Source organism: Crocuta crocuta, unplaced genomic scaffold (assembly GCF_008692635.1).
Source record: "Crocuta crocuta isolate KB4526 unplaced genomic scaffold, BGI_CrCroc_1.0 scaffold692, whole genome shotgun sequence".
Lineage (NCBI taxonomy): Eukaryota > Metazoa > Chordata > Mammalia > Carnivora > Hyaenidae > Crocuta > Crocuta crocuta.
The window spans coordinates 1,207,579-1,229,687 of NW_027532877.1; positions in this window are offsets into that span (position 1 = coordinate 1,207,579).

The following is a 22,109-nucleotide window of genomic DNA, read 5'->3' on the forward strand; positions in this document are numbered from 1 at the left end:
ACATTGTCCTTCATCACACGGCCTAAGATGGTACATGACCACCTCCATGTTCTAGGTAGAGCAAAGAAGAGAAGAAGGTGGAGGCATGACCCTTCCTTGTAAGGGCATAACCGTTGGTCAGATTGGAGTCGTGGGATGGGCCCAACTGCAAGGGAAAGTGGGTAATGAATGTAGACTTTGTTCTCTGTCCACGTGCCTTGGTAACCATCAGGGATTCTTAAGAGGAAAGGGGCGATCGATTTTGCCAGACAATTAGCCATCCAGGCGTTAGTTTCCTTCTTGACCAGGGTGGGCCATGCGGTTCAGGTCTCGGCAGGACTTGTTTTTGAATCCCAGCTCTCCTGCCAGTAAATAGAACAAACTCAGACAGACCTCATGTCCTCTATTTTCTCAGTAGGTATCATACCATGATAATTCCAACTTCACAGGACCATCGGGCAGCACAAGGATGTATGTAGAATACCTATTCCAGATTCTGTAGCTGGTATCCCACCTGTGGCAACCTCCTCTCCCTCTTTATCTCATTGTGCTCTACCTAGACCGTAGAAGGTTCTGGAACGTTCCTTGCACTTGCTTGCTACATGCCTGCTCCTCCCAGACTGTGAGGTCTTAACAGCATGGACCATGCTCAAAGAAACGCTTGGCATTTTGAGTAGATTGCATAGTGTCTGGAACAGACTAGGTTCTTGATAATGTTTGCTCTAATAAATAGATACACATATAAATAAACGGAAAACCACTGTCTATGAATCCGGACATGACCATAAAGGGTGCATCTATGCTGGCCCACGATGGCACCCTGCATTCTGGATTCTGCACTAAGTTTCTTACTTGAGCCAGATGCCATTATTATTTTGCTTTTCAGGAAAGGTCTTCTCAGGTTTTCCAGTCACTTCCGCAAGGGTCCCTTGGTACAAGGTCCAGGATTTCATGCAGCATACTTTGTAAACCATCAATTTCATTTACCTCTTTCCAGTGTGGGAAGAAAACCAAGGCCAGCGATTAGAAGTGTAGAAAGTGTCCAGTGTCCAGTTCAGCACTATATGCCATGAGTCTCCAAGAAAGCCATCAGGCACATTCAACCAAGTCGCCCACACTCAAGACTAGGAGGTTACAGTTCAGTTATTGTGAATTACAGCTTCAGATAACTAAAGAGAACACATTGATTATTTAAGACTGTTGTGGTCAGGCAAAAATATATGTGGCCAGTATCTGGAGTCAGAACTTTTGTTGCGATCTGTGCTTTGAAAGACAGACATGTTTGTTTATCCTAAGAGCTTGCAAAGTGCCAGCTCCCCACAGCGAATAATTTAATGACTCAGATGCAAACCCCACACTCCAAACTGGCTCAGGAGAGGTGGCGATTATGGAAAATCCTGCTTCATCTAGCCCAAGGAACTGACCACCCGTGAGCTGGAAAACAGACCTCAAAGCAGGAAAGAAATAGAAGTGTCCAAAGAAGAAATGGAAAACACAACCAAGAAACAAACTGAGCCTTGAGCAAGACCACGAGTGAGCTGAGTCGGGGGTAGTATGCCAGGGCGGTTTCTCAAGGCTGCTGGGCTCCCCTGTTCTCTATAGGAATGCATTGTGAAGACAAGAATGTCTGTGTTAAAGGGCTTTGGAGAATCTGCATCCCAGAAATGTTAGACTGTTGTCTTAAATCTGAGGTTACAAAGCCACTTTGACCAGGCAGGAAATGTAGGTTAATAAATGAGCTGAGCGTAAGATGAGAAAATGCAGCTGACCATCAGGCTGTGTCGGGAGGTGATGGGGAGCTTTGGGGAGCAGAGGAGCTAGAGCAAGCACGCCTCCATTAGAGATAGCAGCTGTCCACCCCAGCCAATTGTTGCTGCATGGAAATGTGGGTTCATGTTGATACATACTGCAATTTTTCAAAAGAATCTAAAAACCTTAGGTTTTCATGAGCAATCTGCTTTTTAGAAGATTGTCAACTAATGCACAAAAGCAGTCTGGGAGCTCTCTCCTGTACATCGATAGGACCACTCATAGTGGCCATGGATGGTCTGTTGTGGTTCCCTATTAAAGCCCTTGAAGTAGATAGAAGACCTCTAATTTTACCCCTTCATTCTATAGATGTGACAAATGGACCTTGGGATTCATCTTATGTCCCACAGCTGTGTCAGTGGCAGAGGTAGTGGCAGCTTTTCTTTCCCTTGCAATAGAGATTCTAGACCTGTCCATCTTCCAGAATGGACAGCTGTAGGTACCGACTAAAGACAAGCGAAGGCTCCTGCCTTTCACGGAGAAAAACAAATCTTACCCTAGTTCTTAATGATAATGATGCTGGTGGTGACAATGATGATAAATATCAGGTAGAATGCTTTGGGTGGCAAGTAACAGCAAACCCTGATTCAAATTGACTTAATACATGAACTTCTTATCTGTCTTACCTGGAAGGTCAGAGCAAGGACAGGTGCCAGACTCAGCGTGACCAATGACATTATCATGACTCAGGGTGCTTTCTGTTTCTCTGCTTTGCAGATCTCGTTTTGCTTCATGCCCAGCCCCTCCCTCCCTCCCTCCTTCTTTCCTTTCCTTCTCATCCTCTCCCACCTCCTTTTCCCCTTCCTCTCCTCCTCCCTCTTCTTCTTCTTCTTCTTCTTCTCCTTCTTCCTCCTCCTCCTCACCCTCCCTCCTCCTTTCTCTCTCTCTCTCTCTCTCTCTCTCTCAGGCTGCCAACACTAAGTTACTCTGTATGCTTTCTTATTCCATCTGGAAACAGAGAACAAAAAAATCTTAAAAGATGTCCCTCAGGCATGGACTATAGATCTTCTCTTCCATCTAGTTGATGGACCATCTATTGGTCCAATACCAGTGGAGAAGGATAGCTGTGTGCCGACTGGCTGAGCCGTGCAGTCTACTTTAGGAACTGAGATGGTATCGGTGGCAGAAGGGCTTATATGTCTATGGCTGCTTCCCTCTTCAGCTAGATGTCTTGGCTTTTCTCAAAGCCCAGTGAACCAACTTATGAATCTTTGGAATAGCCTCAGGGTGGGCTGGACCCGGGGCTTTTCCACAAATATCCCAGAAGCCTGGCTCTCTGTTTTCCTAGCAAACCTAGTTTAAGGCAGAACTTCTCAACCTTTCATAGTACCAGAAGCTACAGGGGACCTGATAAAAATGAACATTCCAGTTCCCCATCCCAGAAAAGTCTGATTCAGGAGGTCAGAGAATCTGTGTATTTCACAAGCATCCCAGACAATTTTGATTTGGGTAATCAAGTATCATACTTTAAAAGATGCTTCCCTAGACTATGGAAGCTGGATGTCCTGCAACTAGGAGTATAGAAGAAATGGCTAGCAGCCATCAGGGAAATGTTTGGGCTCATGAAATTTCTTTCTTGTGATTACCTTCGAATTCTTGGAATAAGAACCCTTCATCTGAGTTTGCAAGCAAAGTTTTTCTGCAGTGCATTGAAGGAAACTTTGGAAAAGAGTGAGGAAGTGCTCGAAGGAAGACAAGAGGAATGCCCTCTCTCCCTTCAGCTTTGACCCATGTCCCAAATCATCCTCCGTTCATGGGTCACAAGATATTGGAAGCAGGAATGTCTTCATTGCAATTCATCAGTGGAACCCTATCTGTGGGATTTTAGCCACTGTATGATTTAGGTTGTGCTGACAATAAATAAGGTTGAATCCCTAGTGACAAAATGATTTTATTTCCATTCTCACTTCATTGTTCTGATAGCTAGAGGGAGTTTGGGGCTAGTATTCAACTCCTCTGCATCGCCTGCTATATCCCTTTTTGACAAAGAGAGAGCAGAGCTTGGGTTCAGAGGCTTGAAATATAATATCAGCATAATTATATAAACTTTAATAGAATTAAAAGCATTGAGCTATCATTTAATTATATTGTTTTGCTTTCATCAAGTGTCTGATAGGATATCTGCTAGATTATGCTGACCTGAACAAAAAAATTCCAGTGGCCTAAAACAACACAGCCTTGTTTGATATTTCTTTCTTTTTTTTTAAAAAAAATTTTTTTTAATGTTTTATTTATTTCTAGGAGAGAGAGAGAGACAGCGTGAGCAGGGGAGGGTCAGAGAGAGAGGGAGTCACAGACTCTGAAACAGGCTCCGGGCTCTGAGCTGGCAGTCAGCACAGAGCCCGACGCGGGGCTCGAACCCACGAACCGCGAGATCATGACCTAAGCGAAAGTCGGACGCTTAACCGACTAAGCCACCCAGGCGCCCCTGGTTTGATATTTCTGCTACATGTGTATCATGGATCTCAGAGGGGTTCTGCTTGTTGGAATCACTCGGGACCCCGGGCTGATGGAGCAGCCACTGTCTCAAACATGGTCACTTTTCATGGTAGAGCAAGAGAATTTTGGAAGCTCTCATACTGGCTGTTAAATCCTGTGACCCGAATATGACTCCTGGAGTTTCTGCTCACAGCCCATTGACCAGACCTAGTCATGATGGCCCCACTCAATGACAAGGGCTTCTATGACTTGGATCGTAGAAATGGAAATATCTGATAGAGAGCGCAGATGCTCACCACCCAATGGGGTTGTTTGCTTTGTCTCCCAGCCAATGTTCTTCCATTATTGTTTTCTTCCAGGTTCTCAGGGCGGGCACCTTGCCCAGGGATGTAGATATCCATGCAGAACTGTCAGGGGGCAGCCCAGGCCTTCCTTTTGGGTTCACTTCCTTCTTGTCTACGTAACTTTGGGCAAGTCACTTCACCTCATTGGTCCTCGGTTTCCTCATCCATAAAGTGGGATAATATAACAGTACCAACTTCAGACAATCGTTGGGAGACGTTAAAAGTGCTAACATATGGGAAAGAAAACATTTACGGTAGCACATAGCACATGCTCAGTAAATGCTAGTTATGGCTTGAGGTGCCCTACATCCAATTAGTTCCATAAACAAACACAGTGAAATATAATGAGGATGTCGTATAGGGATGCACAAGGTGTGGGGGTGCCTAGCACTGGGAAGGAATCCAGTTTAGGGCTTTATGAGACACTGTTTTCCCTGAAGGAGCAGGGTTATAGGAGGCAGTGTGGTTAGCCAGGTGAATAGTGTGGCAATATATGGCCTCAGCAGAGGGCGTGGCCAAGGTGTGGGGTTGTGGTCAACTTTAATGCACTTCCACCTGAAATTCCAGGTTGACAGCTCCTTTCCATAAATGCTTTGATCCTTTTCCTTTGATACCTTGTGAGTGATGTTGGGTTCTTGGCTCTTGCAGAAGTCCTGATTCTAGAGAAGGGTCCCAGGCTTCCAGGCCAGTCTATGCCTTTCCCGTTGGGATGTGTTAATTTCCGATGGCCCAAGACCAAGTCACTGAGACTTTGGAACTACTTTCTCAGTGTGGCCTGGAAATGACTGCCACCTATGGGGTACTGGGCTTTTCTTAGAGGATTTTTGGAAACACGGGGACTAGAGAAATTAGGGATTGGATTACTCTAACAAGTGAGGGATTTTCAGAGCATAGAAAGCTGGGGTGTTTGTGTGTCTGTTGTGGTCAGGGTTAAGGAGAGCTAGTGAGGAAGACGCAAGAAGATGCCCACAGGCATTTCATATAAAAGGCAAAAAATGGCAGAGCTCTGGTTCAGAAGAGCTAAGTCATGGCCTTGCTCATTTCATGCCCTTACCTTCGCCTGTCACTTTGGTGTGGATCTGCTTGCCATGAACCCTCAGCTAGGTGTGTGGGTTTCATAAAACTGCTTTGAACCCTGGTCTTGGCTGCCGCAGCCACCCAGCTGACACTCTGATGGGGCCGGTGGGTGGTATCATTTGGCTGGCAGCTGGGCCAGAGTGTCATTCACTGACCACACTTGACTTTCTGGGAAGAACTTGCACTTGACTGCCAAGCAAGAGCAAAGTATGCTGTGGTGGGGCACAGTGGAAGTTTCCTACTCTCCAGGAAATCATGAATCAAACAAGCGTGAGGTTAACCAATTAACAAAAGCAACGATCATGGCGGCAGTATTTGCCACCATGACTTGAATCCCTGCTGTGAGTTGGCCACTCCCATAGGGCCTGGCTGTAGATGATGTCACTCAATTCCCACCACAACCTGGAAGGGGAAGCATGATGTCAAGCATCTTCTGCTATGTCTGATTTGACACAGCTCAAATCATTGGAGGGAATAGTCATGGCCAAATGTAAAATCACGGTTTTTATTACCTAGAAACATGCATAATAGATGCCCCTGACCTCCACCCTATCCTTGACTCTGTCACCCATCTCCTCCCCCAAGAAACAGTTTAAGGAGTTAACATTTTACTATTTTGACCTTGTCCCCCTGAAAGAAAATGTCCTATACGCTAGCACAGATGTCCCCATTTTGAGATGACGGAGCTGAGGCTGAGAGATGTCAAGTCACACAGAGGTCCAAAGAGGCAGAGCTGAGATTGTTTTCTTAATGTCAGTCTTTTGTTTTGACATATCTCAGACATGCCCAGAAGTAGGGAAGGATCCCTGTATAACCCAAATATTAATGTTTTATCACATTCGTTTTTCTTTCCCCTTCCTTTTTTTTCCCCTAAACCACTTGAGATTCAGTTGCAGATTGAATGTCCCCTTTGACCTTCAAATATTTTTGGGTTTATTTCCTAAACATGAGAACAGTCTTTTCTATAGTCATAGTGCAGCTATTCAAATCAGGAAGCCAATATTGATGCAGATTCGATATCATTATCTCATCTACTGATTTTGTATTTCACCAATTGACAAATTATCCCAATAATGTCCTTTATAGCAAATTGACAAGGAAGAAGAAAGAACAGAGAGAGGGGGTGGGGGTAGGGAGAAGAAAAGAACAAAGAAAAACAGAAGGGAAAGAAAAAATCCTGAATCACTCAATATATTCATCTGTCATTGCCTCTTGAGTCTTTGTTAATCTGGAAAGATTCCTTAGTCTTTCTTTGTGTTTTGTGACAGTAACGGCTCTGAAAAGTACAGGCCAGTTATTTTGTAGAGGGTCCGTTGGTTTGGATTTGTCATGTCAGATCTATGTTATGTGCTTTTGGCAGGAACGCCATGGAAATGATGCTGTGTACTTTTCGGCCCATCATAGCAGGAGGCTTGTGAGATCAAGATTTGTCCCAGGACTGGCGGTGTTGGCTTTGATCATTTGGTTAAGGTGGTATCTATTATTTCCTTTGTGATTCATAAGCATTTCCCAGGGAAATCAACTTTCAACCCAGTAAGTCAGACTCCAGAACTGACAATCATTGGCTACACTTAACATCACCCTATACAGCTGGCATTTATTCAGGATTCACCAGGCACTGTGCTAAGCAAATTCAATGCATTCTTTCTTTTTAAAGTTTGTTTATTTAATTTGAGAGAGAGAGAGAGAGAGAGAAAGAAAGAGAAGAAGCATGAGCAGGGGAGAGGCAGAGAGAGAGGGAGAACGAGAATTCCAAGCAGGCTCTGCATGGACAATGCAACTTGGGGCTCGAACTCACAAACCATGAGATCATGACCTGATCTCAAGAGTCAGACACTTAACCAACTGAGTCACTGAGGTGCCCCAATGCATTTTTTCTTTTAACTCAGAATAATTTTCAGCGTGATCGGGGCCCCATCTATCACACTCAGTCTTCATCAACATTACACACTATAGTCAGGATCCAGATGAGTTCATCAGCTCTTGCTGAAAGACTCCAGTTTTATCCACTGGTCAGAGAATCCAAACTGGGTGCTCAAATGGCTCTCACAGATTCCTGAGGAGCAGATGTCCCCAGAAGTCTTATCCAAACAAACCGCGGGCCAGAGATGTGAAATAATAAGGGAAAATCCATGTGCGTGCGACGCAGAAAGTGTCTGGATGTACTGAAGGAATGGCTTTTTATGAGATTTAATATTTCCCTCACTGGAGACACACTGCTATCAAATAATAAACAGCGGGGTCTATGGTGTTGATCTTTAAAGTAAATCCTATTGCTATTAGCTTATCTACCCAACTATTAGAACTAATAAAATAATAAACTTTATGACATAGACACTTAGCTCAGTTCCATTCTCCCCCCACTTCTAATTGCAAGCTTTTCTTTCTATGACTGTTGGTTTTCTCAGCCATTTCCTGCTTATCATTAAATGATCTGGAACATTTTCATATGTTTGGATGACAGTTTTCAGTTGCCCTGGGATATTTTTATCTTTCTTTCTCTCTCTCTCTCACTCTCCCCTCCCCTTTCCTCTCTGACTCTGTCTCTGTCTCTGTATCTTTTGCTTTAAATTGAGCCTATTGTCTCTGTTCACTTCGCCTGTGTTTAACTTTTGCAGCCTGTCATTCCAGCAGGCAAGAACGTCTCCTTATCGGGTTCAGGATCACCTGCGTCTTGGGGTCCCTTGTGAGCTCACTAAAGGAAAAGGAGAAAAAAGTAACTGGGGAGGAGCATGGGAGACTCAATATTCATTCAGGCCACGTTTGGTCTGGGGTCTGGGAAGGCCTGGCAAAGTCATGTTACAAGTTTGGGGCAGATCAGGAAGAAAAGAAAAAAAAAAAAGAAAAGAAAGGGGAGGAGAGGGCAAGGGAGGGAAGGAGAGGGGAAGGAAAGGGAAGGGGGAGGGAGGGAAGGGAAGGGGAGGGGAAGGAAAGGGAAGGAGGAGGGAGGGAAGGGAAGGGAGGGGAGGGAAAGAGAGGGGAAGGAAAGGGAAGGAGGAGGGAGGGAAGGGAAGGGAGGGGAGGGAAAGGGAGGGGAAGGAAAGGGAAGGAGGAGGGAGGGAAGGGAAGGGAGGGGAGGGAAAGGGAGGGGAAGGAAAGGGAAGGAGGAGGGAGGGAAGGGAAGGGAGGGGAGGGAAAGGGAGGGGAAGGAAAGGGAAGGAGGAGGGAGGGAAGGGAAGGGAGGGGAGGGAAAGGGAGGGGAAGGAAAGGGAAGGAGGAGGGAGGGAAGGGAAGGGAGGGGAGGGAAAGGGAGGGGAAGGAAAGGGAAGGAGGAGGGAGGGAAGGGAAGGGAGGGGAGGGAAAGGGAGGGGAAGGAAAGGGAAGGAGGAGGGAGGGAAGGGAAGGGAGGGGAGGGAAAGGGAGGGGAAGGAAAGGGAAGGAGGAGGGAGGGAAGGGAAGGGAGGGGAGGGAAAGGGAGGGGAAGGAAAGGGAAGGGGGAGTGGAGGGGACGGGAGGGGAGGGAAGGGGAGGGCAACAATATACAGAAGGGTTGCTTCTTACATGGGTGGTTAACTCAGTGAAGAGTGAGGGCATAAGGCACGTGTGCAGAGAACAAAATATCCTTGACCCTCCCTCAGGATGTGGCTGTTAGAGACCAGTATCTCAGCTCTCCATAAGCCCCCCAGATCCAGTTTTGCTTCCACCATTAGATCTCTATCTGTATTGAGAACCAGAAAAAGTAGCTGGCTGTGTTTATGGGGCATGTTGCACAAAAACATACGTATTTCAGGCCCAGAAGGACACTCAGCATGGGGGCTGCTCGTATACCAGGGCAGCACTGGAGCTGGCTCTGAGTGAAGGAGGACTGAATGCTTTGGCCTCGCTCTTTAGAACATCTCCAAGAGACAGGGAGACACGGCAGTGAGGGACCGTTCTCGTGGCTCGGGGGTCTTGTGTTCTATCTCCAGCCGTCCTCACGACCTGTGTTCTGCCAATGGCCACAAAAGCGTAGTATCAGGTAACAGTCGACTGACTGAGGGTAATTGGACTCACTGCCGGAAACCCACAGGTCTTCCACCTTCCCCCTTCTTTTTAACTTTGTGAATTTGTGTTTGTCTGTGTCTGGATGAGGTCTGAATATGTTATTCAGGCAAGAAAGAAAGTCGTGCTTAGGAAGATTTTTAATTTAGCTTGAGTACCTTTGTACGCTGAAAATGAGTTTTCTCCACACCCTGCCCCCACCGAGCATAAAGGAAACATATATTCACTCCAGAAAATATGGAAAAGCAGTGTCGGTCAGGGGACTTGATTGTTAAGAAACATAAGCCCACTACGACTGGCTTAAGCAAAACTTAATTTATTCGATGCAAAGTCAGGAGCTCTTGAAATTGGCAGGGGGGTTTGCAAATTAGGTTTAGAAAGGGGGAATGAATCACTGAAACTGTAGGGGGTGGGGGGGCAGGGGCCACAGCTACAGCATCATGGTAGGAAGACTCAGGGTAGCATATACCAATGCTATCTGCATTTTTTATGACGTCATTCAGTAAGTGTTAGGGGCTGAACTTTGTGTTGAAACTCTGATTCCCAATACCTTAGAATATGATTGTATTTGGAGATAGTCCTTGTAAAGAGGTGATTCAGTCAAAATGAAGTCATTAGGGTGGGCCCTAGTCCAAGCTGACTTGGTGTCCTTTTAAGAAGAGGAGATTTGGACATAGAGAGACATCAAGAATACACACACACACACACACACACACACACACACACACACATACACACAGAGGAAAAGGCACATGAGTACATAGCAAGATGGCATCCATTTTCAAGCTAAGGAGAGAGAAAACAACCCTGAGGGCACCTTGATCTTGGACTTCCAGCCTCCAGCAGTGTGAGAAAATACATTTCTGTTGTTTAAGCTTCCCCAGCCTGTGGTATCTCATTTATGAAATCCATAGCAAACCAATAAACTAAGGAAGCAAAGTTTTGGGAGAGGACATCCAATTGGCTGGACTGAGATCACAGAACCATTTCCCAGTTGTGTCTCTTGGTTTCTGTAGTGGAAGGCAGGCACCTGGAACTGCCTGATCACTAATGCATGACAAGGCAAAGATCATCCTTCCAATAAGATCTGGATGTGGAGCAGACACTGTTGACAGGGGCAGCCAGCTCCTTGATGATCCCCAGTGAGTGACAGTCTTCACTTCTGGCATTCACACCTTTGATAGGTCCCTCCTCTATTGAATCAGGTCTAGTTTTTGTGACCAATAGACTATGACAGAGGAATCCATGTCTGGACTCAGAGGTAGGTTATAACAGGTGTTATGCATCTTCCTTGACCCCCCCTAGCATCCTGACTGTGGCAGAGGTAGTGGCCATGTATTGAGAACACTCAGGCAGCATGTAGAGAGGCCCCCTTGGGGAGAAACTGAGGCTTCCTGCCAACAGCCAGCGTCATGTTGTCAGTCATGTGAGTGCCCCACTTGGGAGACACATTTTCCAGCCCCCGTCTAGCCTTCAGATGAGACCACAGCCCTAGCCGATCAAAACTGCAACCTCACGACAGACTCTGAGCCAGAACCACCCAACCGAGCTGTTCCCAAATGACTGACCCACAGTCATGGGGCAAAGTAAATGTTTATTATTGCTTTAAGTAGCTGAGTTTTGGAATGAGTTATGACACAGTGCTTGGTAACTAAAACAGTGTCCTGCCTGCCTGGCTATTGCAGGTCCAATTACGATGCCTGGGAGTTATGTCTTTCCCTATCCCCGGTAGGGCTTGATGCCAGTATTTGACTGGTTCATGGGCACAAGGGCCCTTCTCTTTTTTTCGAAGAGGAACTGACTCCATGTTGCAGCTTATCTTCCAGAATTTCTTACGGGCTCAAGCCGGGCCTACACTGCATTTGAAAGCAGTTCATCTTCACTGTTTCTTCTTCCCTACCTTGCTTCTGTCCCTTGCATCACTTGCACAAGACTTATGTCAGGTTCTGCTTCTAGGAAAACTGACTCGGACGGACTGCATCCAGGAAGTAGCAATGGATGCCAAGCAGTCAAAAACATGATATGACTAATACAGTTCATCCTTCACTGGCCTGCCTTGTAATTTTCCCATATGCCCGTACATCCACACCTCCCTGTGCAAACAGATACAAATTTGCCTTCTACCTGAAGGGGGATGATCTGTGTCTGTCACTGGCTGCATGTGTCCGGAGTGTGTGTGGGGTGCCTGGGTGGCTCAGTCGGTTAAGCAACTGGCTTCAGCTCAGGTCATGATCTCATGGTTCATGGGTTCGAGCCCCACGTCAGGCTCTGTGCTGACAGCTAGCTCAGAGCCTGGAATCTGTCTTCAGATTCTGTATCTCCCTGTCTCTCTGACCCTCCCCTGCTCACACTGTCTCTCTCTCTCTCTCTCTCTCTCTCTCTCTCAGAAATAAATAAAACATTAAAAATTTTTTTTAAAAAAGGGGGTGTGTGCTTCCTGGATCACTGTTTACTCTTCTGTTCTTTTGTGACTCGTTTTCGATATGTTGCAGCCTAGGAAATAGTTAATTTAGCCACTGCCATATACCATAGGAGGGAAAGGGAGAAGAAAGAGAAGCAGAATTATTTAAAATACGTAAATACACATCTCACACATGAAAATATAACTGGCTTCTGTAACTATTCGCACTGTTATGGATAATCTTTCTAACTCCTGCGCTACTGGGTCTATATTCCCTGTTTGAGGTTATTCCCCGAGCAAGGTGACCCAAACCCTTATTTCTCAGGGGGTTCATTCCTCGGTGTCCTTGCATGTAAGGATTCGCCATGGTTTTCCACGAGCTTGGACCACTGGATGTGGCCGTGTGAGTTCCGTCCGTACTCATCTGACTCAGCGTGGGGAGTAGAATTTCTATTTTCCTTTGATGGGGTCATCAGTGCCAGGCTGCCAGCACTATCATAAGGGAGCCTCACCTCCCGATTTGGTAGGATCATAATTGAGTTCGTTCTTAGAAGGGTCACAGGTTAAGATTGAGACGCAGAGTTGTTAAAAATCAGCATGAGAAATGGCACCCGAGGAGGGGGGTGGTGCAATGCAGTGGAGTGATCCATGGCTCGAATCCCAGATCTCTACTTATAGCTATTCAGCATATTAAAAATTATTTTTTGAGTCCCTTCTAGGTGGGAGGCACCATCCTAGTTACTGCCAACAGGGTAGCATTTATACACCGAGTCCTACATTTTCCTTGTTAGCCATGTGTCCATTGGCAAGTTATTTCACTTCTCTGGGCCTCATTCTCCTGACCTGCAAGATGGGCTATTAATATCTACCAGGGACAGAAATCACTTTGTTTTGACCAGGAAAATGGGGACAGTGATGCTTGATTTGGCTGGGCGAATCAAATCAGGCTAATGTATAGAGATCCCTTAGTAGCACAGCAAAGAGTTGCTGAACATCTTCTAAGTACCAGTGATGAGGGTGGGCTCTGGGAACACATCAAATGCATTTCCTTGCCCACTTGGACCCTACACTGAATGAAGTTAGATGTCAGGCAAAAAAAGAATCGCGGTGATTAGCGTTTCTAATAAATAGAAACTACTGCCAGAACTCCTCCTTTGCCATGGCCTTCTTGGCTCTCAGAAGCTGCTTAAAGACCAGTAGGCTTTGGAGAGCCTAGAATCACTACTCCGTTTTGTTGGCCGAGGCCCGAAAAGGGAAGTACCATGTCGGTTCTGGAGCAGAAAGAGTTAAAAGAGACAAGCTCCTCAAGGAACAACCACCCGTGTGTCTGCTGCCATGTTGGCTCAGCCTTGTCACTTCGCCATGACTTTAGGTTTATGGAAAAAAAATAAAAAAGCCCTACAGAGAGGAGGAGAGGAAGTCATTTTTCCTACAGCACAGCTGAAAATCCCATCGCTCCACGGAATTTTTTTTTTCTCCTTTTAAAGTGCACAGTTTTTGGATGGATTTTGCTCCTCTGTCAGCTTCCTTTAGACATTTCATTGTAAGGTGTATTTATGGACTCTGAACCCCACTATACATGGCCAGGCATTAATTCCGCCGTTCTCCGGTTCAAGCTGAGTGTGCCTAGCGTAGTGGCTGGTGTGTGAGCCACAACGTGTCCTATCTATGCGACAAATGTTTGCCGGATGAACTGTTGCCTGGAGACTCCAGGTCAGTCATAACTTTCTGGAAGCTGTGTCCCGTTGACTTCATCTTGCTTGCCAAAGAAAAAGGTGTCAGTCTGTTTTTCTGCATCCGGGAGTCTGGTTTTGACCTGTCAGGGTAGAAACACGTCAGGACTCTTAGGCAATTAATGTTTGAGGGGCACCTGTTAGATGTAAGTCATCGCCTTGGTGTTCTGAATGTCAGATCCTGGAGATATTTAAGAAACGGGGAGGTGAAGGCATCACGCCCCTTCCCCCCTCCCATGAGAAGACCTTATGAATTCGTTCAGCTTCGATCCTTAATTCATTTCCACGGGGATCACGCTTACGAGTTGCTGCGAGTCTTGTATCCGCTGAGATGGGTCTGTCTTCTTGTTGGCTGATGGTTTTGCCATTAGTCTCGTGAATAGACTCAGCCTAACATTCTTCAACTCCGGGGTCGGAAGGGATTCTCGGAGCCACCCCGCTGACCCTGTTATGTTACAACACAGGAACCTTCCAGTGGGCCTTTCGCGAGGAGACAGACAGATCAAGCAAGGAAATGATTTCCTTTTCTTGGGCCAGCTCATTCTGGTTGGAGGGAGTGCAAACTGTGCATTCCAGTCTGAAGACTGTCCAAGAGAGGGAGTTTCTGTTTTCCTGCCATGGTTAGAATTGCTTTGCTAGGAGAACATGGTAAGTAACCAGTGCTCTGCCTCTGTGTCCCGCATGTTGTAAACCCCAAGCAAGCAGCAGGAATATTGATTGAGTACTCAGTTACTGAAACAATGGGAAAAATGAATGAAAGGAAAGAATGCACGAAGGTGGACACATAGAAGATACTCTATAAATATTGAGGAATCAAGTAGGAAAGGGATAAGTAAATAAAGTAAATGAAGACATGAATGGCGGGTGATTTCCAGGATGAAATACCAGGAAGTGGCTGAGTTTGAAAATGCAAGACAGTTGTGGGGTGTCTTCTAGTGATAATGGTGCCCTTGCTTTCCCACAATTCACGGGGATGGTTACTCTGTTCCCTGCCCTGGTCCAACAGGAGTCCAGACCACTGTTGTCTGGACAAAGAGCGGCATCTAGCCCAAGGGGACAAATCACAACATCTTCTCCGGGAGGACGGGACTGGAGCCGAGTCTCTCTGTCCGTGTTGCATGGACTGTAAATACGTTCACGGGGCGACTATGGGGAAATCGCTCTCCCCTCACCAGGGAGGTAAGGAGGTAAGAACAGATGGCTGGCAAAGAAGCAGAAGAATGAAGACAGAGGTGAGGGAGACAGAGGAAGACCCGGAGAAGAGAAATGGAGGAGAAATCCCTGGATTCCCGAGATTCTTCCAGGTCCTCCCCAGAACCCGGAACCTGCATCGTTTCCCCAGCATTTTCCCTAAAGTAGCGCAAACTCCTTGAGGCCACCACACCCCCCAACGGTCTTACTGCGCATGCCCAGAGGCAAGACCCTCTGGGCCTCATGGTCTGTGTGCCACAGCTGGACTTATCTGCAGCTCTCCTCTTTCCTCGGTTCCCTTCCCACCTCTCCGTCCCTTGGGATTTAAAGATGGGGGCAGGGGAGGAGCGGAAGAAGGAAGAAAAGAAATATGGAACACCTCTGCCCCCCTCCCTTTAAGCTCGTTGGTGGGGAGTTGTTATTTGATTTGGTTTCCATTCAGTGCTGAGGTTTGTCTTCTGTGCTTTTAGCCTGGGTTTCAGTTGCTTTATTTTGGCTTCTGGCTGCTCCCGAGGACTGAAGGGTGTCCAGGGCAGGGCTGTAGTGTTTGTACTGGCCGTTACAGCTGCTGGGTAGTGGAGGGGCCTGACCTCAGTCTTTCAGGAGTGCGTCGGGAGTTTCCTTCCTGGGGTGCCTCTTCCCAGGGGATCAGGACAGAATGAGCCCATGGGCGAGTTTCAGGGAAACCTGACTTAGTCTCCTAGCAGGGCTTTGTGTCGGGGGATCGCCACTAGGAATCATGGGAAACAAGTGGTTCTTCTCTCAACCTCTTCTCCCCGGCAAGGGAGGCTGGTGGTTTTGGCTCCCTGGGTGGAAAAACAAATACCCTTCCACAAATAAGTTCTTCTCACAGCCTTGAATTAGTGTTGGCAAAATCACCTCCGAGTGGGGATTCCACAAAGGCGCAAGCCAACCACACCTTTGAAGAGGGGTGACCTCAAAGCGGTGGGCTGGACGGGCTGTGTGGAGCCGTGTGGGGACAAAGGGGGGCTGTAAGTGGCCCTAAGTGGAAATGTCAGAACCGAGAGCTGGGGAGGCACGGAGGGACGAAGTGTCCAGGCACCTTTCTCTGGATCAGGCCGCATGCGTTCATTTCATCCAGTTTCCTACAGCAGCCAGCAAATCCGTGGCTGTCCGGGCAAAGCACATTTGCAGCAGAAAACGAGGAGAAAGGAACTTGCTTTGCAAATGAGCTTGCAGACCCTGGAGATGGCACATAAGGGAAAGTTTAAAATAATGGCACTGTGATGGAATCTCTCTCTTTAGCCTGAAACACACCTTTTTTTTTTTTTTAAGTGTTTTAAATTTTTTATTTTTAGCGTCACTGAAAACTAGTCCTTTCTCAGCATCACATCCACCCTTTGGCATCCTGACCCCCTTGGCTGGCCGTTTCCTCCCCTTGCCTTCACCGGTCCGCCGGGCCTGCCAGTCTGAGGGCTGGGACATGACATCTTTGTACCATGCGTAAACACCCCTCGCCATTAAGAGCTCCATCTAATGAGAAACAGAACCACAGAGGGGAAGCTTCAAAGTGGTTAACGGAAGGAAGTGCCTGGAACGAAATCCGACTTGATGTCCCAATTAATACGTCCCCTAATTCTATTTCCTGCCCTTGCGGGCTTGCGGCTGCCTCCCTGTAATTTCTGTGGGAGACGGAGGCTTGGCTGATGGGGAGGAAGGAACCTGGAAATGGGGCGGCTTCACGGATGACTTGATACGCAGGCAATGGGCATATTAGGACAAATTAGGGAATTAAGAAGGAGGAAAAAAAAGAGACAACGACAGTCAGAGGAAATGTCATCCCAAGTAATAGTATTAATGGAGATGGGGGCTCTGCTGGAGAGGGTGGCTGGAGAAATTGAGAGCTAAGAACAGGCGAGCAGTCTTTTCGTTCAGCCTGGGAGAGAGGAGCTGTTACCAGTCCCCTTCCTCTCTGCCCCCCACCCCACCCCAACCCCGGGACCTTGGGGTAGAAGCAGCCATGTGGGTCTGCTCAAGAGAATAAAGGGCAGGTGTCCAGATCTCAGCCAAAAGCCTGTTGAATTTAGGTGAAGACTTGGCGTGCAAATAAAGTGACCTGGGGAGACATGGGCCTGGGAATAGTCTAGTTCAAATAAATGGTGGGCTCTGGGAGGGTTATATAATTTTTGAAATGATCAGCCCAAGTGGCTCCACTGTTGAGTGATTCTTGGCAGGTAAGCATGGCCCGCTATGCATCGTCTCTTACAAGGCAGATGCTTGTGGAGGGCAGAGCACACCATCACTGATGCCGAAGAGTCTATTGGGACAAAGAGTCTATCAGAAGCATTGGGGACCCTAAGATGTGGGGACCAGGAGAGCCTCAACTAGTCCGCTAGGGCAATTTGGGCAATCCCTGGAGTGCTTTCCTTGACCGCAGTCTCTCCAGCACTCTGGTCTGTCCTCAGCCTGCCTTGCATGGACCTACCCAGAAGTATCTACCTAGTGATGCTTCTAAAATACAGAATCCATCTCATCACCCCTTTCCTTAAATATCTGGTGGGGATGCCAGTGCCTGTGTGATTGAGTTTGGCCACGTTAACATGGTGTTCATGGCCAGTCATATCCCCAGTGGGCTTCGCCTGTGGCCTTGCCACCTTCCACCCTCCTTCTAGATCTCCACCCTGCCCCCTGTTGCCCCAACCTGCCGAGCTCTTGTCTCTTATGTGGCTTTGCACATGCAGTGCCTTCCTCCGGCTTTGCCCCTCTCCCTCTTCTTTGACCTGTGTATCCATCCAATGCAAGTTTAAAATTGTTTTAAGTTTATTTTTATTTATTTTGAGAGACAGATATAGAGCAAGCGGGAGAGGGGCAGAGAGCGAGGGAGACAGAATCCTCAGTGGGCTCTGCACTATCCATGTGAGATCAGATCTCACGAACTGTGAGATCATGACCCGAGCTGAGATCAAGAGTCGGACGCTTAACCAACTGAGCCACCCAGGTGCCCCCACTAAGTCCATGTTTAGATGGCTCCCCCTTGCTGAAGGCTTTCCAGCATGTAAGTTACCTTCTCTGTGTTCCTGTGGGACTCTCTTTGGATCCCTGAGTCATCACTCCATGGCGTTGTAATAATTTGCTTTTGCGTCTGGTTTTCCTAAGAGAATGTCTCTCCCAAGAGACCCAGAAGACAAGACCAATGGTATATGTTTCTCTACATTCACAGGGTCTGACACAACATAGGAGCTCAAGGACAGAAGAGGGATGGAGCAAGGGAAAGAAGAAAGAGGCTGTAGACAGAACAGGAAACATTTAGAGCTGCATTACCCACGACATGGATATTGTCATTATGGAGTACAGATGTCCAAGTGGACATGAAATGAAACTGAGTTCACTCTAGAACTTGTTTGGTGCGATCACATGGGTCAGCTGCTCCATGTCCCTGGGGGTTAAGAGCGTATGCTGGAGTCCTGGGTTCAAATCGTTTTGCAACCACTCAGTCATGGGGGAGTTCATGTCCCTCTCAGAGCCTTTGTTGCATCGTCAGTAACATGGGGAAAAGGTGGTCATGAGGATCAAACAAGGGATGGCACTTAAAGTCCTCCGCCCGGTGCCTGGTGCATAGTAAGCAACGAACAAAATCTAATATCTGTGGAAGAGTCGAGCCTGGGAACTGCCATTCTTTTAGACTGTCTGTGGTTCTCTCTCCTCCTCTTAATGGGTCTCTATCTGCACAGGCCCCGCCCTGTAGTCTGAATTGTTCAGTCTCCTCACTGTCAGGATAGACAAGTCAGGGTGTGGGCGCAGGCTTCATGCCAGCAGCTCCCGGCACCTTGGTAACTGGGGAACAATGTCACTGCTGTGGCAGGATCCAATGCCTGCCACAAACACACCCAAACAAAACCTGCTGCTTACATCGTTTGCTTGGGGTGGGGGGGAAGCAACAGTGAAAAGTTGCAGGTCTGATGCCTCTGTTCTTCCAACATGGTTTGTCAGCCAGTAGTGGGGGACAGGAAGGCATGAAAAAGCTACCGAAACCACACCGGGGGGTCTTTTTCATCAAGATAAATCTCCAGCCGGTCCACATGCCTTTCATGACATCCCTAGGATCTGGTGTTCCTGCTTGGAGCAGAAGCCACTAATCCCTGGCCAAATAGCACCTATGTAAATATCGGTGCAATGGCCAAGTCAGTCTGGCTTGTAACTTCTCCCTAGGAAATCAATGAAGACCAGGAGAATGGCTCCGAGGTCCAGGCAGCGCGGTGTCAGGGCATGCCAAGGCTTTATCTAAGTCGTCCTGCCAAGGGCTGAACAGGGTGCTGGTGGCACTGAGAACTTGCTTAAGATAAGATCTTTCCATCGGAATTGTCTGTGGAAGTGATGTGGCCCCACAAGTTTCACTCTTGACATACCTGGAGCAGGGCCTCAAGTCTTCCTCTTGATATTTCAGGATATCTGCCAAGTTCTCCTCTCTCCTCCCCCTTCCCCTCCCCCCTCCTCTTTCTTCTTCTCTTCCTTCTCCTCCTTCTCCTTCGAACCATTTCATATCCAGGATTTATTTTAGATCCTTCCTTGGGGTTTGAGAAGAGAGTGTCATCATCTCTGTTCCACTAATGAAGAAAAGGAGGCACAAAGATTAAGGCCAAGTGTCAGGGTGCATGATGTGCTACTGAGGTTCCTTTCAGAAGTGAATGTCTTGGCCCGCCCTGCCCCGCCCCACCCCACCCCCAGCTTCTAGCAATATTGCCAGTTAAACACCTTTAGCTCCCAGCCCTGTATGGTCTTGCACTGAGCTGAAGACATCCACCTTGCTTGTGATTACATCCCCTTCCAGGAACAGCCTGTACCCCAAGACTGGCAATGCAGGGGAACGAAGGCCTGGACCCTTGGCCCTGGGAGAAACGTTATCACATCATCAGAACATCCTGTCTTCAGAACTTTAGGTCAGCCAAGGCCTTGATTGAGACTGTGCCACAGCTTGATGGTTCCCTTCACCCAACCCCAATTGCTTTCCTTCTCTTCCATCCCCAGTAAATGTCATGCTCATTAATCCTTACTCCAGCCTCCCTTTCCAGGGAATCTGCCACACCAAGGTCACACAAGGTGAAAGGGGAGAAGGTGAGACTGTAATCCAAGTGCCAAGACTCTTGCTGACTCAGAACACACTTGGCCAGTTTCTGTGTACTTCCTAGGTACCAGGTACTGAGCCAAGAGCTGGGGATGATGTGATGAACAAGGTTCACAGGGTCCTTGTCCTCATGAGACACTTTCTGTAAATTCAACAGTTATTTACAGGGGGTGATGGATCTTAAGAAGGAGAGGTACCAGATGCTAGGGAAGTAGGTAACAAGAGCATCCCACCAATCTAGGGCATGATGCAGGGCTCCCTAGAGACAGTCAGGGCTGAATTAGGATTCCAAACACAAGTTATCCAGGCCAAAAAACAACTTGCTTGGAGAGCTAGATATTGAAGGAGGCATGGTGTCATGGTGGAACTCACAAGACTATGAGCATGAATGGAGTCTGGAGAGGGGGCATGGGGCAATGGCTTGGACCACTTGGGTAACCGGGAAAGCTCTGGACCCTCTGTGTGATATGTAGCTTCCGAAGATGCCCACATGTAGGACTTCATCTCTAAACACACCTACTGCTCCATCCAGACTTTGAATCTGGGTGGGCTTGTGGCTTGCCCTGGCCAACAAGAATGCAGCATAAGAGATACTCTGCCAGCTCTGGGCATAGGCCTGAAGAGGCTTGCAGTTTCAGTGTTCCCTCTGAAAACCCATCACTGGGCCGTTAAAGAAGCTCACTCTACTACTGAATGATGAGACCCCCCCATGTGGAGAATGATAGGCTGCATGGAAAAGTCTTGGGGAACCAGATGTTGGAAAACATCTTCTTGAACCTTCCAGAATAGCCTGAAAACCAGCCAAAGGCAGTGAGTGAACCCAGCCAACACCTTGTGGTGCTGAAGAATTACTCAGTTGTGCCTTACTTGGATTCTTGACCCACAACATTATGAGAAATAACAAACCATTTGTTGTTTTCAGTCTTGAAGTTTTGAATGAGTTTGTTACACAGCAGTAGCTGACTGAAACAGTTTTTCCTAAGGGGGAAAAATTCCTAGATACACATCCATCACCATCCATCTCCCAGAAGCTCACATTGAGCATCAAGAATGTGCTAGGCTTTTTGCTACAGATTTTCACAGCTTATTTTATTTAAATCTCAACAAAAACCCAATGTGGTAATCAGCATTTATGTCCATTTCACAGATGAGAATAAAGGAGACTCAGGATGAATGGGACTTGCCCACCATGCACAGATTAGAAAAGTGGTGGACCATAGAACTTGAACACGGGCATCGTGGCCCTGACACCCGCTCTTCATCACGATATGGATTGATTTTGCATTGGCACAGGGTCATTAAGATCTGCACTAAAAGCCGGGATATGTAAGACCATCTATTGACCTCCAGTAGCACTGAGCTGATACGTTGTCCAGACAGTAATCCCTGCATCTCAGACACTGCCGTGACCACCCAGTGCCTCTCTGGAGGCCTGGCTCCTCAGGCAATAGCACTAGTCACACAGAGGTCAGGAGAGGGACAGATGGACCCCCACATTGCAGCTAAGAGACCTCGCTTTTAGTCTCAGCTCTTGCCAGTGACATTGGGCCATGACTCCCCTCTCCCGTATGCCTGTTTCTCCATCTGTAAAAGGAGAACAGAGCTTTCTAGACACTTCCAGATTTGTTATATTGGCAAATAACCAAATCTATTTTATGCTTGTTTTGTAAATCATCTCACGTTTATCACTTAAAAATGCTTGTCCAGGCTATAAAATTTGTTAAACAGAGGATTTCATGTGCTGGTTATAGATCTTTTTGAAAACAAGTATATAATTTAAAAAACAAAACAAAACAAAACACCTCCCCTCCATTGCCACCTAGAATCATGCCCTATGCTGCTGGGATGTGGGTGCTACTTTGGAGGCCTGGGGTTGGTGGTTCACATGATCATGTGTCCTTGGCAAGGCTAAGGCCTGAGGAAACGAGTGGGGTTCAGGGTTGGGTCCCACTAGAGTGGCTAATTGTCACCATGTAAACAAAGGTGCTCTCCACGCCTTCTGTGCCTCACCTGGTGCCACCTTCTCCTCTGGGTGGAGTGGTCGGTGGGGGCTTCTCATGCCACTGCGACAC